At 43.2% G+C, this 19682-nt stretch overlaps 1 protein-coding gene across 2 annotated transcripts in view; it reads right to left on the bottom strand.

The window, feature by feature from the left end:
• Window positions 1-17690, bottom strand: part of CLCN4 (chloride voltage-gated channel 4) — a 55266-nt gene extending 37576 nt beyond the window's left edge. For both annotated transcript variants that reach the window (XM_038388001.2, XM_043501489.1), the window contains exon 1: window positions 17583-17690. The gene's annotated coding sequence lies outside the window, so the exon portion shown is untranslated. The remainder of the gene's footprint in view (window positions 1-17582) is intronic.
• Window positions 17691-19682: the final 1992 nt, after the last annotated feature.

The following is a 19682-nucleotide window of genomic DNA, read 5'->3' as shown; positions in this document are numbered from 1 at the left end:
CCCTGCCTGCTGTGGCTCTGCATGGCTCCCGGAAGCAGCGACATGCTCCTCTCCAGCTCCTAGGTGTAGAGGCAGCCAGGGGCTCTGCACGTGGCTCATGCCCCAAGCGCTGGCTCTGCAGCTCCCAATGGGAGCTGCAGGGGCGGTTCCTGCGGACAGGCAGTGCACAGAGCTGCTTGGCCATGCTTCTGCATAGGAGCTGGAGGGGGGACATGCCACTGCTTCCAGGAGCTGCTTGAGGTAAGTGCTGCAAGGAGCCTGCACCCCTGATCTCCTCCCGCACCACAACCCTCTGCCCCAGATCTGATCCCCCTCCCACCCTCAGAATCTCTCGGTTGCAGCCTTGAGCACCCTCCTACACCCCAAACCCCTCATCTCCAGCCCCACCCCAGAGTCTACACCCCCAGATAGAGATCTCACCCCCCTGCGCCCAATCCCCTACCCCAGCCCAGAGCCCTCTCCCACACCCTGAACCCCTCATTTCTAGCCCCATCCCTGAACCGCATGCCCAGCCCAGAACCCATACCCCCCAACCTCCTGCCTCAGCCCAGAGCTCTCCCCCACCATACTCCAACCCTCTTGACTCCACCTTCCAGCCTGGAGCCCCTTCCTGCACCCCAAACCCTCATCCCTGGCCCCACCCCAGAGCCCACACCCCCAACCAGAGCCCTCACTCCTTCCTGCATCCCAACCCACTGCCTCATCCCAGGCCCCTTCCTGCACCCTGAACTCCTCATTTCTGGCCTCACCCCAGAGCCTGTGCCACCAGGCAGAGCCCTCAACCTCTCCCAAACCCCAACCCCTAGCCATCCCGGTGAAAATGAGTGAGTGAGTGAGGGTGGGTGGGGAGAGCAAGCAACAAAGGGAGGGGGGATGGAGTGAGCGGAGGACGGGATCTCAGAGAAGGAATAGGACATGTGGTAGGGCAAGGGTGTTCGGTTTTGTGTGAGTAGAAAGTTGGCAGCCCTAGGAATTACAGAGAGGCCACCTGACTCCCGGATATAAGCGACAGGACTCACACAGCCCCCAGAAAACATTTAATGGTAAATACAGGGCTTGGGAGGAGGCTGCAGGGTAGAGGCTGCCCTGGAGGACTGTAAGCAGAGTGGATGGCTTCTTCAGCCCAGCTCTACAGAACTTTCACAGTTCTGGGCTGATGGTCTCAGTTTCCTTCAAAAGGCAGGGTTTTGCCATACTCATTATTACCAAGCCCTGAAAACCATATTTGGTTCATGTAAACCACACAAGCCAAGCATAAGGTGGTTCACACAGCACTACTCTCCCCAAGTACATATAAGATGCAAACTCTGTTGGAAATCCAGGTTCCTACGTGGCCACTCAGGTGATAGATCAAAAAAAGACTGCCCTTGCTCCTGATGAGGTCTGACAAGTGGTGGGGGTGGTACCAATTAAATAAACTGCTGTAGACACCAATTACAATTTACAAGGAAAAATTGGAGGTAAATATAGACTTTAAAGATCCTTAGGTAATCTGACCAGAGCAGTTCTGCAGCACTTAGAATTCCTTAGAAGAAAGAATGTCCTTTAGCTATAGATAGATATGGTTAATAAAATCCTAAACACCTTGAATCATACTATGCCATCAGACATCAACACACAAATCCCACATGTGTGTCAATGAGAGCTACACATGTGCAGGTAAAGACAGAATCTGGCCTCCATGAATTTCTTAGGAAATTTACTGATTCCTATAATTAAAACAGGCAAAAATGTGGCAGACCGGTCCCTGGTGCTGTGCTCAGCTCCTCCCAGTCCACTTGCTTATATTTTAAACTGTATTATTTTAATCCCTCTTTTTCTATCCCTTTAATTTTTTGTGGTAGGAACATACAGGACATAAGTACCAGAGCTCAGTTTTCTGAGTTTCTGTTCCTTTGAGCACTGCCAGTTAGGGACTTTTATACTAGATTGACAATCTGCTCTGACCAGACAACTGAAAAAAAAAAAAAAAGCATAATCTTACAGGGAGTGCAGCAGGTCACCATGACAAATTTATAGAAGGTCTTTTAAGTGCAGTAATTGCATAACCTTCCAAGCACCATGGCATATTTATCTGAAAATGAATCAACCTAGGGAGTCCAAAGCTTAGGAAGGACATGAAACCCAGACCAGGTGTCCAACATAGCAGTGCAATGCATGAATAATTTGCTGCTGGACTGGCTTTTTTAGTAAAAGTAGCAGTTAAAGAGTGACACTGAGAATAATGGCAGATAATCCAGCAGATGGCAAAGACTCTCCTGCACATACTTAACTCTTATCATCTTAATCTCTCTCAGGTACTTATATGCCCCCATCATCATAGTATCTGAGCACCTCACATTTTTTTAATGGATTTAGCCTCACTACACCCATTAGGTAATACCACTCTATTATCCCCATTTTACAGCTGGCAACCTGAGGCACAAAGAGTAAGCGACTTGCACAAGGTCACACATGACCTTGTGGCAGAGCTGGGAACTGAATCCAGTTCTTTAATGTCCCAGGCTAATGCCCTAATCACTGGACCATCCTTCCCGTCCTCATCCGACACTGATCACTTCATAACCAAAGACCATGTGTTTTGTGACTTGGTGATGACAGAGTACAATTTTGGATGTACATGACCTGCCACAGTTGTAAGGATGATAAACTGGATGAGACTCCAGTTGTAGATTTAAATGTGTTTTTGTTTTGTGATCACATTGTTGGCCAGGGTCAAATAGTTCCACGCCATTATTTACTGTTACCTGTAAATGTGTCTGGCTGCCAGAGATTCTCAGTGCTGTATGTCGATATCACACTCTCACAATGAACACACAGCTGTAAGTATTTAAAAAAAATGTTTTGCCCATTGTTTCAGCTAGTTCACCACATATAATCTAGTCATAGACAATCAGCACTCCATCTAACCTGCATGTCTATTTGCATTGCCTGAGTGCTGGCGAGTGTCATGGTTTCAGGTCCAGCTGCACCTCTGTCTCTTCCCAGTCTCTGTGAATGCATCCCCTCAGGAAGCAGGCTTTGTGCTTTTACTTTATCTGAGGGCAGAAGTCCACGGTTCTCTCCCTCTTAGACTGCACCCTGAGCTACAATGTGTATCAATTGTGCTTGCCCAGCCGGTCTGACTGGAGTTAGTGCCTGTGATTTTTCCCTTCAGGAGTCTGTGTACACAGTGACCCAATTACCTCCTTAAACCAAAGTATTGTTTATTTTGACAGTAGGAACAAAGCATAGACAAAAAGGATTTTAAAACAATAGTCTACATGCACGTAACTTATCTAAAGCCTGTGACGGTGACCGAGGTAGGCCTCGTTTCTTCAGATACCCTAGCTGGGTCCATATAGTACCTCCAAACAACTGCTCCTCTTGAGAGTGTGTTCCTTTTTAAATTATTATACTCTTTCTGATTTTCTGGTTTCCAGGCCTTTTCTTATCCAGGCATTATCTCTTAACAACCCTTCAGTGTTTGCTTAGGGGTGGCTTATCTTATTCTTTTCCCTCCCTGCTTGTTTTTCCTTACAGCTCTTATTAAACTAAACCAATATATTTATACACTGAACATCTCAATAACCACATCAACATACTGTAGTAATAAATTATTACAGCATAGAATCACAGAATATCAGGGTTGGAAGGGACCTCAGGAGGTCATCTAGTCCAACCCCTGTTCAAAGCAGGACCAATCCCCCATTTTTGCCCCAGATGAACCCCTCAAAGATTGAACTCTCAATCCTGCGTTTAGCAGGCCAATGCTCAAACCACTGAGCTATCCCTCCCTCCCAGCTCCACTTCCATCACAGCGAGACCATCAGACTCCAACAAAATGCTCTTAGATGTTTAGAGAAGAATGGTGGTCAGCCCATTCTCAGCATCACATCTTTCCTAAAGCGCGGCACCCAGAATTGAACACAATACTCCAGCGGAGGCCTCACCAGTGCCGAGTTGAGCGGGAAAATTATCTCTTGTCTCTTATGTATAACACTCCTGTTAACACACCCCAGAATTATATTAACCTGTTTCACAACTGTATCACATTGTTGACTCGGATTCAATTTGTGACCCACTATAACAGCTCGTTTTCAGCAGTACTACCACCGCACCACTCTCTCTCCATTTTGTAGTTGTGCATTTGTTTTTTTTCTTCCTAAGTACTTTGCACTTATTTTTATTGAATTTCATTTTACTGATTTCAGACCAATTCTCCTATTTGTAAAGGTCATTTTGTACTCTAATCCTGTCCTCCAAAGTATTTGCAAACCCTCGCAGCTTGGTATCATTTGCAAATTTTCTAAGCATACTCTTCACTCCATTATCCAAGTCATTAATGAAAATATTTATTGCACCAGACCCAGAACTGAACCCATGGGACCCAACTAGATACATCCTCCCAGTTTGACAGCGAACCATTGATAACTACTCTTTCAGTACAATCTTTCAACCACTTTTGAAGTCACCTTACAGAATTTCATGTAGATCACTTGTTGCATTCAGCTCTAAAAACAATCCATGAAGGAAATCTGCATGCTCCGATGAACTTCTAATCTCAATAAGTGCCTACTGTGAATTTGACTGGCAGCATTTCCCTGGGGATGTTCTGATAAACCAGACTATTTTTAATAATTAAAACAAATTTAAAAGTCAGAAGGCCCCATTATGTAAAGCTGACAAAGAAGAGGTCAGTGCCTACAAACAAGCAGACAGAATTCAAGACACCTGCATAGCAATGTTAAAAAGAGCATTCTGGGGGTTGATATGCAAATGAGCACATCAAATTCTGTATGTATTGTACTCATCATTTGTAAAATTTTGTTTTATAAAACCACATGGAATTTTTGAGTTTTAAGATGCTTTTCTGCACTCTTAAGTGGGTGAATTCATCTTTCTGTACTTCAGAAAAAGCCAATTGTATACTAAATTGCCATTTGGCTGGAGCAAAGTTTTACAGATGGGTGATAAAATTATGTTTAGAGTGGAAAATACTGACAAACTCTTAGCTTTGTAGCATTGTTACAATATGTGCTAATATAGAAACCACACACAGCTAGAAGGGACGTATCAGTGAAATGGTGTTCTAGATAGGATGGTGACTGATTTGATGCAAAGTATATTTGCTGTAGCAAGGACAGACTAGTGTCTTGCCGCCCAAAGCAAACTGAAAATCATATGGACTGGAAACAACTAGTTGAAAAGCCATCAAAGGAAAATGCTTGGCTGTAGCTTATTGCAACTAGATATGTTAGTTCCATGGTACATTCTCTTCATCCTGTTTTCTGTTTTAATTGGCCAAATCAGAGAGAAGCAGACAGTAGTTTTATTAATGAAATTCCAACAAGTTTCAAGTTACTTTCAACATATCACAATAACTCTATTCCTTATCTACCTACAATATTATTATCAACTACAGAAAAGTTACCTTTATGCTTTATTGCTTCAATTGTTATCTTATTCGTCTTAAAGATAATAATCTGGTTTTGCTGTATGGAATTTGTGCCCCTTGCAGATTTTGAGTCATCATTATCTTCAGTTAATTTTTGTGCTTTAACAAAAGAAAGAAATGAGACTGAGGGGAGAAGGGACCTGGCTGGTGAAGACTGAGGTGGCATTGTAAACTCCTGCTGTTTATATTTGTATGGATCTTCTTTTTTAAAACATCCAGAACCCTATCTTTGCCCTATGCCAAATGTGGCACTGTACTAATTGGCTATCATGCAGAGTTTGCCTTGGGATTTCTCCACGGTATGGTATGTTGTATTATCGAAGTAGATATTATTTGAAGTGAGATGGCTCGGCCCTTGGAATGGCCACTACAGCCAGAAATAATTGAGGAGACAGCCTCAATTATTTGGGTCTGTTGACACAAGATTCTGGAAACATCCAGTGTATGCAACTTCTTTTCTCCCAGCGTAGTGTAGGGCTCCAGGAAGAAAACAGATAGGATAATGGATTGATTTAGATAGAATTCTGAGACCACACTGGGGATGAACTTGGGGTGAAGTTTCAGCTCTACTTCATTCCGTGAAAGGTCATGTTGGGAGGGTCAGCATTTAAGTGCTTAAAGCTCATTCAGTCTCCTTGCTGAAGTGATATTCAGTAGAAAGAGAGTGTTCAGCCTGAGATGAAGTAAGGAGCATTCTGAAAGGGATTTGAATGGAGGCCTATGAGTCTCAAGAGGATGATGCTGAGGTCCCAGGAGCATGGTTCTCTAACCTGTGGGTATGTACATAACAGACTCTTGACGAACTTTGATACCGCCAGCGAGTGAAGATGGAGCATGACTGTATTGGTGGATGGCATCCTAAGATCATTGCAAACTTGATGGAGCAGAATGATTTGCCAGAGTGCTACAGATGCAGCAAGTAGTCGAAGATCCATAGTATCAAAGCATACGTGGCTATGCTAGGCCAGCCAAATTTAGAACCTCATCCATTTTGATAAATAAATCCCTCTGGTGGATGTCTTCCTGCTCTATAGCAGGATCTCTAGGACTTGCCTAGAGCAGTTCCTGTCCAAGGTACTTAATGAGCCAACACCCAGGCTGTCAGGTGCAGAGACTTTGGGTCTGTATAGCGTATCTGACAATAGTGCTGTGAGATCAAGCCTGTGCAGCGTGAGAACTAGATCAGCTGCGGAACAGACATATGCATCAGTTCCGTCAGCCAAAACTGTCTTACCTAGGATGGAGCTAAACGAAAAATTTCTTTTGATGTTGGAAATCATCCTGGGGATCAGGGGAATCACAGTGACAAGGCATAAAGGAGGTGTGGGCTCCACTGCAGAACGAAGGTGTTGGGCACTAAGCCTGGGCTCATGCCTCCTTTAGAGCAATAATTCTGGCACTTGGCATTAACCTCAGAGATAAACAGTCTGTCCTGGGAACCCCCAGCTATGGGATATTGGTTCTATGATGGATCTCTGTAGGGACAAGTTGTGACCAGTCACCGGTTGTCTGGACAGGAGGTCTGCCAGGTAGCTGCTAACTCCTGGGAGGGAAAGAGCATCTCTGCTATCCTGTGTGGTGACACGATATCCAGAGCTTGATGGCTTCCAGAGAGAGGGGAGATGAATGTACATTTCCATGCTTGTTTATGTAGTGCATTGCAGTCATGTTGTCTGTCAGGATCTGCACTATGGAGTTTTAGAAAACAGGCATACTAGCCTGATGGCTCTGAATTCCAGGACACTGATATGTACCAGACATCTTCAGGTCCCTTGCTGGGCTCAGATGTGTCTGTGATTAAAGACATTGAATAGAAAAAAAAGCAGGAAATGGCACACCTTCCACACACATTTTTGGGTTCCTTCCACCATTTCAGTTCTGCAATGATGTAAGGTGTAACCAAAATCTTCTTGCTCATTTGGTGTTTCACAGAGGTGTAGAATTGGGGCAGTCTCAGGTGAAGTCTGGCAAATGCAGTCATGTATGAGCATGATAACATTTGACCTACCAGCCCCAGACATGTCCATGCTATCATAATCAGGTTTGATTGTAGTCCAAGTAATAGTGACTGCATCAACAGGAACCAGTCTTTGGGAGATACGCTCCTGCCACAATGGAGTCAAACAAGGCTCCTATGAACTATCGTCTGTGATAGCATTAGAGACCATTTTTCATAGTTCACCAGGAGCTCTGAGAGAACAGGGAGAGGGTATATTCTAGGCTTGTTGCCATCTCCTGCAGGGATCTCCCTTGATCAGCCAATTGTCCAGGTAAGGATAGATGGGAGTGTCTTTCTTCCTGAGTTGTGCTGCTACTTCATGAAGACTTTCTGTGTCATGGAGTGTCTGGATGGCTGTATCTGGTACTGGGAATGATTTGTGTCCCACAATGAGTCTTAGGTGCTTCCTGTGAGTCAGGTGGATAGCTTTATGGAAATATGCATCCTCCAAATCAAAAGCCATTAACCAGTCAGCTGTAATGGCCAGTCAGGCCTGGTGGAAAGGAACAAGGTGATTCCCAAATGGGGGTGCAGGTTCCAGATTGACTCCAGTATGACTTGACACTCCAGTCAAATCTGCTGCCTCAGAAGGAGCTGGGTTAGACGAAGAGGCAGAAAACTGGCACTCCCTAGAGTACCTGGGCTTCTTTCTTTGTGGGTACTGTGACTATCGGCTTCAGGAGTAGGACAGTGTCCTCTGGTAATTCTGTGGTTTCCTATGGAGGGCGAATGGGTAAATCCCTGAGGACCGTAGTGTGGCCCTTGAGTCCTTGAGGGAGTAGAGTGCTGTTTGTTTTCTGTCTGAAGAGCTCCATATCCTGAAGGGTGGTCCTTTGTAATAGTCTGTATATCACCTGGTATGCCAGATACCTGGTGCCATGAGACCAGTTTCATAGTGACAGCTGTAGCCATCAACCTTGAGAACACATCAGATGCATCAATGGCTGCCTGTAGAGATGTTCTCATGACCAACTAACCCTCCTTCATGATCTCCTTTAACTTATCCCTGTTCCCTTGTAGGATATAAAATAGGAAGTGAGTGATCCTCTCCAAGTGAGGAAACTGTATTTGTTAAACAGAACCTGGTAGTTCACCTACCCAAAGCTACAGTGAGTACGACAAAATGTGCCTTATATCCAAAAAGATCAAATGTTTTGGGATTTCTGTCTGTACATGTTTCTTGTGTGGGTACTGATTTTTCCTCAGCTGCCAAAACAATCAGGGAACTTGGGTTTTGGAGTTCTGAAGTGCCCCTTTGGGGGTGCCTGATCTCTCTCTTCTGTTCCTTTAAAAGTGGGAGGAAGAATAGGGTTTTACATGCTCCTTTGCCCAGTTCCAGGATACACTGTTAATAGAGAGGGCAATTCTGGCTGATGTTATGTAGCACTCAAAATGTCAAAGAGTTGGTGAGACTTCTCTCATATAAATGTAGTCTCAATATCCAGGGTCTCCACAATATGGGACAGGAAGTCATGAAAAGCTTTCGAGTTGTCCATCCCAGTGTCAGGGATGGTGTCATTGCCTCATCTGGCAGTGAGGACCACTCCTTGGGTGGAGACAATGATGATGCAATTCTTCAGTCGCTTCTTGCTCCTGGGAGGTCCACATCTGATTTTGGCACAAACAGTCCAGTTAATGATGCCACTGGGGAATGGGATCTCCTCCTCTTTCTGGAAATGTGAGAGGGGGGATCTGCTCCTGGATTCATGAGATGTGGCCAAGATGGCATACCATGTGGGCACTGGCTTGGTTGTGGCTGGCCAACCCAATGCCACTCACATCCCATTTGGGGTGGAGCTGTAAATAACTGCTCCCTGGTGCTTTCTTTGAGGACAGAGAAGACAGATTTGTGCTTGACACCAGTGAGAGCGAGTACACTGGTGACAGTGAGGAAGGGTATATCTTCTCTTCAAAACAGTGGTGCCATAGGGTGATAAAATATCAAAGGCCATCTTCAGCACCAGTCGTCTCTTTGGCATAGGAAACATCTCTGGACATGATCCAGTGTCCTCCAGGTGTACTGAGGTCGGTGCCTGGTCTCTTGTTCTCTGTGGCATTCCTGCTCTGATCAAGAACTCAGATGCTCTGTACTTTGAGAAGTGATCTTGTGGGTCCTCCTTCGGGGACTTTCCTTCACATTAGATGCTATACTGAGCTCTGTCCAGATCTGTGAAAGAATGTCAACTTTACGTCTGAGCACAGATGCTGGCTTTACTCTCTGGGATGTCGGTGCCAAGTTCGTCCATACTGAGGTTTCCAGTGCTGAAGATTTCATTGATGTTGAGGTGACTGGTGTCCAAGTCACCAGCACTGGTTCTGCCAGTGCTTTCTTTGCCTTGTTTCCAGTGTCCAATCCTAGAGAATAATGTGTACTCAAAAGAGCACTGGCTGATGCTGATTTATCTCACCTTGATTGGGAAGTGATGGTCACCTCTGGGTCTGAAGCAATCCAAATGGACTGCACCTGCAGGCGTAGCTTGAGCCAAGCTTCCCCGGATTTGTGGATCCTGGAACAAAAGAACTTCACACAAAGCATATCTGACTGGGCAGAAAAGCCACTGTGCTCATCTTTGATAGGAATCAGTTCATAATAGGACAGGCAGGGTTTGGAGTCCACCATGGGGCATGGTGGCTGGCTTGAAGTGGCTGGACCCCTTTACAGCGGAGTTGCTGATAATGCCCTAATGAAGAGTGAAGGAAGATTTCTTCACAAAATTGGTGAAAAAAATATTTTAAAGACTAAGAGTAGTAGCAGGTTGAACACTTTTCAAGTTCTGTCTTGTTGCCATGGAGGAAGGGGGAGGGATTGTGGTGACTCTGTCCTTTATAACCTCACACTGGTGTACAAGGAGGCAGAGGGTGTATGTGCAGCCCTGACAGACACAGCTAGTCAAAAAAACAGATCTTGCATTCATGTGGCGCATACACACCTACACTGGAGTACATACTGACATATACTTGACAAAGAAAATGTCATTTCTGTATTTAATTTCTAATATTTTATGAACACCTTTAATACTTGCAGGTAAAGATACTTACTTTACTCTAACCTTCAAGTTATCATGATGATGAATTGGCCCACAACCCTGACACAAGAAATATGCCTTTCCCCTTTTAAAAAAATCTTTCCATAAACAACAACAAATATACAGACAGGAAAATGATGTTATAACAGCTACATGATGCTGCATCATTGTCAGTGCACTTGAAGGTAATTAAAAGGTTATGGAACATTCTTCTAAATATTAAAGAAAAGATAGTGAGTGATGATTTACAGGTTATGTTTAGCGTAGGCATGACTGAACCACTGGCATGTTAAACTGCATTTTAATCGTGTTTAAAAATACCCACAGGCAATTTAAAGCTGTTGGTTTTCAAAGTCATAAATGACCATATTGATTGATCTATTGACCTTCTGTATAAACTTAAAAAAATTAAAAGGTCATTTAATTAGAACAGTGCGCCCCCCAGGAAAACAGTACAAGCCTGTTTGGAAGCATGATATAGCATAAGAAAGTAGAGTCCAGTTAGATTGGAACAACCCAGGTTAAAAATAGGAGATTAAAACTAACAGTATTTTTATTATTATGCGTCTGGGACTATCAGATAGACCTCTTTCCTAAGGAGAAAACATACTGCTATATTCTACAGCAGTCACCTAAAACAGCAGCATCTCTACAGAGGGATGAAGCGGTTTGAAACATTACTTTAAAATATGGTGGTACGTTTGTATATGGGCTGGTTACCACATATAAAGGAGTCTCCTGCTATGATGCTGTGGGCCAGCTAAATGCAGTATATCTTTGATGTTTATTTTTACCCTGAATAATCTCCATGGAAAAAAACGTGAAGCTGAAGCAGTAATGAAAAAACACAGGGCATAGCATCATATGGGAGACATTCTGGAAGAAAGGAAAAACACATGGGATAATCACTGGGAACTTAAGGCACAAAGGGAAAGAACTGCTCCAGATTAAATCATGATCTCCAGCCATTAGCACTCAGGTATTCCACATATGGACAAAAGCATAGTGAGGGTAATAGAGCTGGTCTTAAGAACGAGCAAAGCAAGTGCCCACCTGGCACCTCGGAATCCATGGACACTCTGAAACTCACCCGCCAACACAATCTGCATCTTTGGCAGCATGAATGGATGGGGAGGCGGTCTCTCGCTGCCAGGCCTTCACTCTCCTTTGCCAATGGGAATGGAAGCAGCAAGAATTTATGGCCCGATTTCCTGCCTTCTAGCTATATAGTACTCCCCTTGCTAGGTGCCCTGTAAATCATAAGGCTGTCCCTGCTAATGCTAAAACACAGCCTCACCTGCGGTGGTAGCACCCACTATATTTAAGGTTGACTTCTAGCTTTTATCCTAAGCTTTCTCCCTGCATCTCCCCCATTTTCAGTTTAATTGTAAGTCATCTTTTTTCAAACAAATTCCTTTTGGTCTGAAATATGCTGTGTTTGGTCACATCTTGAGTTTTCTTGGAAAGTTTGAGCGAAATTGGTTCAGCTGTTGAATTATGTCAGAAGAAAAAAAAAAAAAAAAACCACTTTCCCCATATGTTCCAAGTGGAATTTTTGCATCCACATAACTCAAAATCAGCTCAAGCTAAAAATGCCAAAGTCAGTTTGTTTTGTTGTTCCTAGTGAGACTTAAAAGTCAGCCCAAGTCTGAAGAAAACTGGTTCTTTAGATCTCAACTTAATGTGCAAAGTCAGCAATTTCATACACAGATTTTAGTATTATTCTATTTGGGTTTTTCAGATTGTGTTATTCAAGCTTCTTAATAAAGAATGTCTCTCAGTTAACTTTTGTTCAATTCAGGGAAGAGAGCTCTGTGGTTTAGCATTAACTTCCTCCCTTTTGTCTTTTAAAGGAAACAGGGAAATTTAATTAAACAAAATCTGGAGATGATGCAATGTTGTGGTCGAGAAATGAACACTCAAAAGTCAGCTTTCAGAAGTCAATGGTGTGTTAGAAATCCTAACTCTTACATGATTCACATATATTATTTTCTAGTCTTGCTTTCTTCATTAAAATTGATTTTTATTCATTACTGTTTGGAAGAAACCATAAGTTTCAAAAGGTCTGCTTTTAAGCTCATTGATTTATATTGCTTTTAATTTAATACTCCAGTTGGCTCTCTCTGGAAAACTACCTCAGTTTGCATGGAATCCTCAACATCAGGATTCAGACACATGGGCTGAGCACAGTGGAGAAACTCACACTGCAAATCTCTGTACCATGAATAGAGAAACTCTGTTTCCAACATTGTTAGCCAGGAACCTTTAATTAAATTAACTTGATTCCTCCCTTTCCTATAGGATCTTTCTGAGTGTACTCTGTCTATTGCACATGAGTATTTTTTTATTCTTATGATAGATTTCCCGTGTCAACACCCACCAATCTGTAGCCAAAGAGTACAGATAGGAGTTGGTCAATGTCATTATTGAATCAGTTCTAAGCATTGTTTTTGAGCTATGTATGATGACTTCTGCCCTACTCAGACCACTGTCTCTCTCTCTGGACTGAGCTCACTGCTTCCATGAAGCTTCTATCCAAATGAGCCGTGGGTTGCAGTCCCCATTCTCACGAGTCACCTGCAAGAAAACTGCCTGCAATCCATGCAGTATACAGTAATCAAAATGGGGCTTGAAGAGGAAAGAGTTCCGGTTGACTCTCTTTATAGAAACAGATTTTGGTGTCATCCATCAACAGACTAGTGTGCTGAAGCCCAAGGATATTACTGATGAGAGGTAGAATGACCCCAGGACTTCTGCAGTCCAGAAACATAGGTGCTAGAACTAGGAGGGCTGGGGGTGCTGCCGCATCCCCTGACCTGAAGTGGTTTCAATTATACACAGGGTTTACAGTTTGGTTCAATGGCTCTCAGCAACCCCCCTAAAAAAAAATTGTTCCAGAGCCCGTCCAGAAATACCAAATTTGAAAATCATCCTTTTATATTTTAAACAAAAAAAAAAAATTGGTATCTGAACCTATGGCATGATTCATTTCGCTGAACAGCACTACACTTGTGGGTGCCCTACACAATAGCCAGGCTCATTTGAAAGCAAACAAGGATTTCAAGAATTATCATACTTAAGCCCTTCAAAATAAAGAGTACAACTGAACTTGGGCAGCAAATATTTTTTTTTATCAAAGAGAGGGGACTAATGGATACAGTCACAAAGGAAGTATTTCAAACTTAGCAGAGATGTGTTCTGGTGCAACCCAAGGTCCAGCGTGCTTCAGCAGCATCAGCCGGGGGAAATACAAGTTGTGGACTATAAACGTTGGCATGTTGGACAGCTTCCTGGTTCCTGGCAGGAAGTCCGCTCTGCCCTCCCAGCAGGAAGTTTCAGGACTGACTGAAACTGGGAGCACAAGGCAGACGAGCAGAGAAGAGGCTGCTGGACTGGAGTGCTGTTCTGTGTTTCTTTACAGAATAAAGACTTGTTCCTGGTGGTTTGTCTGAGTGGGCCTGGTCTGAGGAGAACACACACTGACACACAACGCAGCGCACACGGGGGAGCCTCAGGCCCAGTTTCCCAAAGTTGTGTAAAAAAGGGCACCAGGCCTTTTACTCTATCTTGAGCAACCTCCTAGTGAGCCAGTGAACAGGAGGGGGACTGCACTGGTCAAGAGACATGTCTCTGGGCAACATACTCGTCTTCATATTAATGTTAAAACAATTGCACCTTTGAGACTTTTTGAAAAGTAAATTTTTACCACCACCACCCCGGCCCCACATGGCTGTGGAGAAATGCTGTGGAGTCTGTGGCCCCTGAAGGCTTGCAAACCCAGAGGCACCCCCACACTATTTATTATTTTAAAAGCTTGTGATTTTCAAACAAATTCATGATTGTTGAATGCTGGGGCATAGCAACGGTAGGTCGGGGCTGTAGAACATATGGGCCACTGGCTACGTCTGGCCCCAAGGACCTTCTCTGCAGTTGGCAGCTCACCCTGCGCGCTGCTAGGGTCCCCAGCTTGCAGCTGCTTGCTTTTGCAGCTCGAGTGGCTGGAGCGAGTGGGCGGAACTGAGGAGGAAGGTCATGCCTGATTGGGCACAGGCAGCTGAGCTGCCGCCCCCTGCTGTTCAGCAGTGGCTCTTTGAGCAGCAGCCACTACTGCCACAGTGCTCCCAAGCCAGGGGTCCCAAGAAGAGGTGGTTTTCCAGCCTCCTCCTCAGGCCCTCTCCCACAGGGCTGTGCCTGGTCTCTCCTTAAATGCTTGCTGCTGCTTCTCCCTCCCCCATTTGGAATATGCCCAAAGTGAGTGGGGGAGGAAAGCGGCAGGGAAGTGCCCAAGGGAGGAGTAGGGGAAATTCTGCAAGTGTTGGGGAAAGAGAAAAAATTCACTATTAGGTTCGGGCGAGGGGTTACCTTATCAATGGACAGAGGAAAGGCGGTTTCATAAATGCATTCGCTTTTTAAAAATGCCCTCCTTTAAATGCAACATTTACCAGTCGGATGGCAAAGTTAGCCTCCCACTAGAGAACTTTTTACCCCCGGCCCAGGAGCTCTGAGTGAAAGGGCTCTTCAGCCCCCAGCACACAAGGAGTTTGACAGCCCTGCACTAGGTAGGCCACTGCTAGACTGTTCTGTTCTTTCACCTCTTCTAACAGAAACAGAGACAGGGAATGAACAGAGTGTTCAGCAAATCCTTTCTACTCAATCATGAGGAGACAACATGGGCCAGCGGCATGGCATTAGAGTGGGAGTCAGGGGCCTGGCTTCTATTGTTGCATCTCTCACTGACCTGCTGTATGACCTTAGGCAAGTCACTTCACCTCCTTTTTGGGTTCAGACTCATGATTTTTGAATGCTTAGGGATGACAACACTGAGCACTAGATCAGGGCTGTAAACATACGAGTCATTGGCCACACAGCCTCTGGGAGCTTACACTCCAGGTTTCTCTTCTTGCACCTGTTCCCTATCTGCAAGCAGAGGGAACCTTCCTTTGTGAAGCACTTTGAGGTCAAGAGGTGAGAACTGCTATACAAGAGCCGAGCATCATTCTATGGATTTTTTGCCAAGATCTGGAAGTTTTGCATTCGCCACGAGTCATTTCCCGGTCTGCAGTCCAGAAACATAGGTGCTGGAACTAGGAGGGCTAGGGGTGCTGCCGCATTCCCTGACTTTAAGTGATTTCCATTATACACAGGGTTTACAGTTTGGTTCAATGGCTCTCAGCACCCCCACTATAAAAATTGTTCCAGCGCCCCGTCCAGAAATACCAAATTTGAAAATTTTTAAAAAATGTTTTAACATAAAAAGTAATTGGTATCTGAACCTATGGCATGATTCATTTCTCTGAACAACAATACACTCGTGGGTGCCCTTCACAATAGCCAAACAATACGGCACAAGGAGAATCTAAGTGAATAGAAAGTGGAATTTAATGGCAATATTCTGCTTCTGTTATGCACACAAAACATCTGCATGGGTCACTGGGATAAAATGTACTTAGCTTGGTATCTTGTCATTTTGCTGGATGGAAAATGCTAACTCAGATCAGCCTTTACAGCTTTTGTTTCCACCAGATTTTGTTAATGAATTCAAGTGTTACCACTGGAAAAATAAATTAAAGTTCACCTTTAAAAGATCAGGGCTGAAGTCCTTGCACATTTTTCACACAGGCAAAACGCCACGCTAGTGGAAGCGAAGCACTATGGTCTATATTAAACAGGAACATATTAGTACAGTGTAAGTGTGAGAGAGAATTCACACAACTCTCTTGCTGAGATTTCAAGGAGTTTGGATGGATAAATTCAGTATTGGAAGCAACAGAATGCAGCCCTTAGTGCAATCTCGTTAATACGGCAATTGGAAATGTGTTTTCATTGCTTTTAGTGCCTACGTGTGGGAAAAATGAAAGATCTCTGGAGATGCTTTTTCTTTACCAGATTTGATTTTGTCTGAAATGTTTTTTTAAAAAAGGCTTATAGAGCTGAAGTCTCTAAGACACATCTGACCACATAGCTTTTAATGCTTTCTGGTATTTTAACCATTAGTGCTAGTGGTATATTAGTTCTTCCTTCACTAGGATGTACCATACATTTAAAAACATGACACAATCAGATTTCGCTCACATGGACGGACAGATGCAAATGCACACACACAAACATTTTTCATGGCATATCTTTTCTTTCATTTTCAATAGTGGGAAAAATATGTATGAAGGAAGGGAATTTCAAGCATCAAAAAACTTCCTGCATAATCTAATAATTAATTTGACCATCTCCCTGCTGCTGCTGCTGATTCATCACCTATTCTCTAGCAAAGAGACAATTATTCATCAAGGTTCTTACAAATGAGCGAAAGCAGGATAAATTCTCTTCTTTGACTGTCATGCTCGTAAGTGATTTTGATGTCGTCTCCTAAAACTCCCAGCGTTTGCCATTATTTTTAGTTTGCTACCAACAAAATACATTTTTAAAATCAACTAGAAAATAACAGAGTAGCAAACATCCCCCCCCACCCTGAATGATTTCTTTTCACGTATTTTCATTGTGTGCAATTACAGAAGAAAGGAAAAACACTGTGGAATTTAAAGTTTTGCTCTATCAGATGACAAAATCCTTGCAAACAAAAGCCATCTGACATCATGCAAATCAATTATGCAAGAAACTACTACACTAGGTCCTTAAAAATACTGTAGGCAAACAAATAAAAATCCTCTCCATTAAGATCTGCTAACCCCTAGCCCAATTTTCATTTTTTTTTTTTAACAGACTAGAGACATTTCATCTCTATACTAATTTGCTTTATGTGTGTGGGAAAACAGGGAACATAACCAAGACAATATTGCTATGCTTCTCTATATTGATCTAGGCTGATGGCTGCTACATAATTTGGCACTTACAAGAAGGGCCCATATTAGGATACAGGGCCCATTTCAGGACAATGGGCCTTCTTCAGCTTTAAAGCTCCATCTAGCAGCATTGCTGCTAGAGATGTCAGCCGGAAGAGCTGTAAAGTGCAAGGAAGCAGACAGACCCTGTACCTGCAAATCCTCTGCTTGCACAGAAACTGCTCTGCTCCATTTTCTAGTGCAAGATCTGCCTAACAGAGGTTGAGCTCTAGGATGACAACACAGAAAGAGACTGGCAAATTAGCTTTTGGAGAATTGTCTCTTACCTGCAAAGCAACATCATTTAGCCCAGTCCCACAGATTTTGATAGCATCCTTTCCTTACTGGTATGGCTGCAAAAGCAATGATGTCATGGGGAGGAAGCAGTTAGTCATGTGACTGCATCCTCCCACTCTAGGGTATCAGCTGGGGGGGGGGGGGGAGAGAGAGAGAGAGAGTCAGTTTGTAATCCTGCAGGAATCAGTTGAGGCAGTGAAAGCTCGATCACCCTTTTCTACACATATGTTGCGACTTACAAAGCTCTATTAATCAAAATGGATGACTAGCTATTTCATATCTAGGTTGCTTTTCTAAAAAGGGATTATGATTTTGTCATAGCAGTAATAAATTATTGTTAATGAAGAAAAGTTAACTATGAACTCACGTATCCATATGTTATGAGCACTATTTGTTTATTTCACAGCAATGCCCCCAAGGCCTCATTACATATTTCATAAAGGTGAAAAGTTACTAATCACTGTAGTTTGAAAATGGCACAAACCAGAAATTTCATAATCTCTCACTATCCTCTGACATGCTTCTCACCTTACTCCTTACCAAGTCTATCAAAAAATGCAGCTGCAAAAAACATCTTTTTCTCCCACCATTTCACACCTCATTATGTTGGATCATATTAAAGAAGTTCTGTATTAAAATCACAAATGAGTTTGATTCCCCATAATTTAAATTCCAGGGTATTACTAATTAAGAGGTCTCTTGATTTTTGGTACTGTTTCTCTCCCTCTATGTGTGAAACTTGCAAGCTGCTAATTGTGTTAGTACATCTTAAGACAGAGTCCGTTCTCAAAGCAATTCTTTGTAACAACTACTCGCACAGAGAGAGACTCAAAGTAATACTCTGTAACAACAGAAACAGCACACAGAGACTCCTCGCCCTTTTGTTGTATTCATCTCGCTTTGTTAACAATTGTGATTAAAATAGAGATAGAGGATGTATGTGGATGGATGCTTGGTGTGGATAATAACTGAATGATTAGGGAGGTGCCAGACTAAGAATCCAGTGTCCATCAGCTGAAAAAGGCGTCAAGTGGAAATAACCAGAGGATCCCCAGAGGGCAGACTGGAATCCACCCAACAGCCTAAAGGATGGGAGAACCAAAGAACAAGATAACATCTGGCAGCCCGGAGCCGTCAGGAATGTGCCATCTGCTGATTGATTCAGCAACAGCAAGATGAAGCAATTCCCATAGACTGGCATAGGAAGAAATTACTATAAAAATGGACTCTAGAAAGTGAGAACTTTGGGGTCTGATTCTGCAGACCAACTTCCAGGAGCATCAGATGTGCACCTGACAAGGCCCTGCTCCCTCCTCATGTCCAGGCCACCTGGCCAGTGGCTCGGCATGAGCAACTCTAAGGCTGGTAACTATGATAACAACCTTGAAGAATCTGTGTGTGTGTGTGAGAATAAATATGAAATTGAATGGAATGTTATAGCTATAACTGCTTACTACAATTCTTTCTGTATTCACAATAAATGTGGCATTTTGCCTTTTCCCTTTTAATAAGATCCTGCTGTTTTTTATTTTTTTGGTATAACAGTTGAACCCTTTAACTGACTCCCTTTATCTTTTGCATCATGTTCAAGCTTCCTATCCTTATCTCCAAAGTTCAATACCTCCCTCCAGCTATGTTCTGATCTCTTATTCTCCCATTTTCCTTGCCCATACCTAACCTCTCGTTTTTGTATTCTTCTCCTACTCATCTTTTTCCCCTCTCTTCCATGTTGCCCCTTGTACCTGAAATTGTTCTTTTTCTCTGTGCCACATGTTTACCCTCTTATTTGTCAAATTCCTGTTTAATTTTTTTCCATGGAATCTTTTACTGACAATTCACTTAAAATACATTAAATAGCTTAAAAAAACCCCAAAACAAAAAAACCCCAAAACCCACAATCTTCATTGCTCCAACTTTCAAATCATTGGTCATCCAGCAGATCATATTTAGAAACATTCTCTAAGGAAAAGTTTGGACTGAGTTTTACTCTAATTACAGTACTATTCTGAGCACACTGACAGTTCTCTAGTTCTAAACAAACTTTTTTGGTAAGAATTGTGTACGCTTCTAGATTTACCTTTCACAGTACA

This window comes from Dermochelys coriacea, chromosome 1, assembly GCF_009764565.3.
Source record: "Dermochelys coriacea isolate rDerCor1 chromosome 1, rDerCor1.pri.v4, whole genome shotgun sequence".
NCBI classification, from domain to species: domain Eukaryota; kingdom Metazoa; phylum Chordata; order Testudines; family Dermochelyidae; genus Dermochelys; species Dermochelys coriacea.
The sequence above is the reverse complement of the archived record's forward strand: the minus strand, read 5'-3'. Positions and strand labels throughout refer to the sequence as shown.